Genomic DNA, 4,043 nt, shown 5'->3' with positions numbered 1-4,043 from the left:
GATGTTTGATAAAGACTTTATCTAGCTATTTATAGATAAATTTGTAGTAGTATGAGAGATTTTTTAGTTTTTTTTGGTCAAACATAATAGGAGTTATGGTTACATTTCAAAGAATAAATATACCAAAGGTTTTGTCTGTGTTTTTTTTTTTTTTTTTTTTTTTTTTTTTTTTTGTAAAACACAAATTGTATTGCAATTAATACATTAAAGTGTATTTATATGATGAAAGATTTGTTTTTTTTTTTTTCAAACATCATGGGAGTTACATTTTAAAGGATTAATATGCAATAAATTGTGTTAATGATTACTATTTAAAAAATATATGTCATATTGTTTTATATCTTGAAATTATTTTAGAATAAATTGATTTGATATTTGGGCACAAAAACTGTGAAACAAATATTATACTTTTTTGTCAACAAATAATTATTATAATATTATAATATTATATAGCTTGAAATTAGTAAAGAATTTAATAACCATCACATTATATTTTTCTAAAATTATGATATTAATATTTAAATCTTTAATTATCGGAAACTTATTTTGTCCAAATTTATAATATTAATATTTAATTCTTTCTTATTTGCAAAATTATAATATTATGATAATTATATAAAATATTGATAAATGATACCTATGCAAAATTATAATGTTATGTTAGTTATATAAAATATTGATAAATGATATCTATATATAATTACTAAAAGAATTTTGCATAAATGTCAATATATTTTTTAGTACAGAAATATCATTTAAATTTAGTGAATATGAAAATAATGTATGTAATTTAAGATAAATAAATTTAAAAAAATTAATAATTAAGAAGTGAATACATGTGTCAAAATATACGCTGCCAAATATCGTCGTGTTATGCAAAGTTAGGAGAAAACCTTAATTCTTTCTTATTTGCAAAAATATAATGTTATGATAATTATATACAATATTGATAAATGATACCTATGCAAAATTATAATGTTATGTTAGTTATATAAAATATTGATAAATGATATCTATATATAATTACTAAAAGAATTTTGCATAAATGTCAATATATTTTTTAGTACAGAAATATCATTTAAATTTAGTGAATATGAAAATAATGTATGTAATTTAAGATAAATAAATTAAAAGAATTTAATAATTAAGAAGTGAGTACATTTGTCAAAAATATACGCTGCCAAATGTCGTTGTGTTATGCAAAGTTAGGAGAAAACCTTCTTATATTATATAAGATATCAGAAGTGCTTTGACCATCACAAGGCGGAACATTCTCGGTATGGAAAGTGATTTCTATAAACATTTCGTTTACTTCAGAAAAGGATTCTGAACCAAAAAAAAAAGAGGTTTAGACTAGACTAGTTATATAAAAAATGGTTTCGATAAAGTAGTGCTACATAATATAGTCGACATTTTATAAATTATAGTTGTAAACTTGTTCTGGAGTAAAAGCCGTTCATTCTTTTATTTTGCTTCATTTGTTCTCCTCGCTATGCCCCATTTAGTGCGTTATACTATTTTGCATGATTCTTCTTATGGTGGTTTTCATTAAAAAAAAAAACTACAAATCTGTGACTCCTGTGAAGTTGTAAGGCTTTCTGATTTCTATAAAGAATTGAAGTATTGAGGTTGGATAAACTTAAATGGAATCTTCTCGAATTGAAGTATTGAGGCTTAGTCTCATCTTACGGAATCTTCTCGAATGGTGTTCCAGGGAGGACAAGATTGCCAGCAAAAGATTACAGAGTCAATCCCATAAAGTCGTCTTGTTGCCGATTCTCGTTACTTCACCTTTTCCGATTTTACATATTCTAATAAGCTAGCAGTTTACAGTATTACATTTATAACATTTTATACTTAGAACTATAAAATAGAAGAAGTTTCTTGTAAATTTCCAAAATGCCTTGGTCGTCACATAATATTGTACATAACGATCTCCTATTAAATGAAACTTCAAATAGATCATTGTGGATATTAGCTTATCAATTTTTTTCTGTTCTACTCTGTTTGGCAAGTACTGAGAAAGGCTAAGAAAGCTCGTGGGTTTCCCCATTATGGTGCTAATTTCAATATTTTACAACGCTCACCTATACATATGTTCGAATAATAATCTAAAGTTTTCGTTTCTTTGTAGAACATGAGTGACCAGTCCATGGCTTCTGGCTCAGCGCAAATAAAAAACATAGTTCTAGTGGGACGTGCTGGCAACGGAAAAAGCGCCACAGGGAACTCACTCATTAGACAGCAAAGGTTCACCTCATTAACACAAGCAACAGGTGTTACTATGACATGTCAGACATTTAGAGCTGTGACAAAAAGTGGGCCGATCATCAATGTGATTGACACTCCTGGTATGTTTATACATTTGATACAACATTATGCTTTAGTCGTAGGTATAAGGCATGTGAAGCCATATAATAATAATAGCTTGAAACGGGGTCATACTATGAAGACAAATGAAGATTGTGTGGTGTTATTACTCTCTCATTGATAGCCATAGGTTCAGATTTCCCAATGTTATTTTTCTTATATTTTATTTTATATGTTTTCCAGTTAATTAATTTACTTACATATTATCTGTCCTAAAATCATCTTTTAATGATATTACTTTGTTTCCAACAATGCTCCCTCGGTTTCATAATCCGCATTGCGCCATTGCCTATGATTTGGTTTCCTCTCTGGTTCGTGACACAGGTCTATTCGATTTGATAACGACACCTGCCTTTATCAGCAAGGAAATCGTTAGATGTCTTGCTCTGGTTGAAGAAGGATTACATGCTGTGGTGTTAGTTTTATCCGCTAGGAATCGGATTACGCAAGAGGAAGAGTCCGTGGTTAGTACATTGCAAAGCCTCTTCGGGAGTAGAATCCTTGACTATTTGATCGTTGTATTCACTGGTGGTGATGAGCTAGAAGAAAACAACCAGACATTGAAAACGTATTTATCCACAAGCCCTGAGTTTCTGACGGTCAGTGATTTGATAGACTATTACTATAATAAACTTGCGTTATACGTACACGTTTCTGCTTATTAATCTATCTACGTACTTTTTATTTCAGAGAATTTTCACATTAAGTGGCAACAGAAAGGTTTTGTTTAATAATAAGACCAAGGATGAAAAAAAGAAGGATAAGCAAATCGAGGAGCTTCTCGCCCATGTTGCAGCAATTGAAGGAAAAACGAAGGGAGACCGTTTACGGAAGAGATGCACCGTCAGATAAAGGTGATCAGTTTCTGGTTGAAACGCCTATACAGAACATATGTTATTTACAAATCTTTGTGTTTCTCAGGAAGAGACCAAGAAGCTTACGGACGAGGAAAAGAAAGCCGAAGCTAGGTATAGAAAAGAAGCAGAGAAAGAAAGGGAGAAGAAGGATGAGTTAAGGATGTCGTTTCAACTTAAGATGGATGAAATGGCAATGATGGTAGTTATTCTATATTCGTATACTTTTTATAAGAGTGTTACTTAAAATATATAGAGGCTTGAGATATTTCTCCTGTCACATTTCGTCCTTAACAATGTGTTCTCGTCCTCTTTCAGGTGGAGAGAAAAGTAGCAAATGCTTTGGATATGCACGAGGCAATGATGCGTATAATGGAAAACATGGCGACAAGGAGAGAACAAGATCCAAAGCCGTCATGCAACATCATGTAATCGGTGTACCCAATCGAGGAAAGATTGTTGGAAGACACATGTCAAAGTCTGATTGTGAAAGTTGCGCGTTTTTTTTTTTCATTTTATGTGTGCTATGTGGTTTTCTGCTTTTGTTTGCTTCCCGATTTCATAACCCTTGTAAGTAGTGTTGCTAATTAATCTAATCTTTGCTTACCGTCTTGTAATAAAATAAGAACCGTCTTGTATTTACTGTTTAGACATCCATATGTGTATTAAATCTAATCTTTGCTTCTTTTTTTTTCTTTCTTTTTCTTGTGGATAAAAGATCTGATCTTTGTTGAATCATCCAATATATGATAAACAAAGAGAGTCTCATCATAGGATAATTTATCAATCATTATCACCTCTTTAAATTTAACATATATC

At 30.4% G+C, this 4,043-nt stretch overlaps 1 pseudogene across 1 annotated transcript; it reads left to right on the top strand.

The window, feature by feature from the left end:
• Window positions 1–2,147: 2,147 nt before the first annotated feature.
• LOC147923644 (immune-associated nucleotide-binding protein 6-like) lies at window positions 2,148–3,656 on the top strand (annotated as a pseudogene). The gene is made up of 5 exons (XR_015587469.1): window positions 2,148–2,351; window positions 2,695–2,969; window positions 3,061–3,224; window positions 3,292–3,426; window positions 3,543–3,656. The product of XR_015587469.1 is annotated as an immune-associated nucleotide-binding protein 6-like (transcript).
• The last annotated feature ends 387 nt before the right edge of the window (window positions 3,657–4,043 follow it).

The sequence above is a fragment of the Camelina sativa genome, chromosome 17, assembly GCF_030686135.1.
Source record: "Camelina sativa cultivar CO46 ecotype springtype chromosome 17, ASM3068613v1".
NCBI lineage: Eukaryota > Viridiplantae > Streptophyta > Magnoliopsida > Brassicales > Brassicaceae > Camelina > Camelina sativa.
This window is presented reverse-complemented; position numbering and strand designations above follow the sequence as displayed.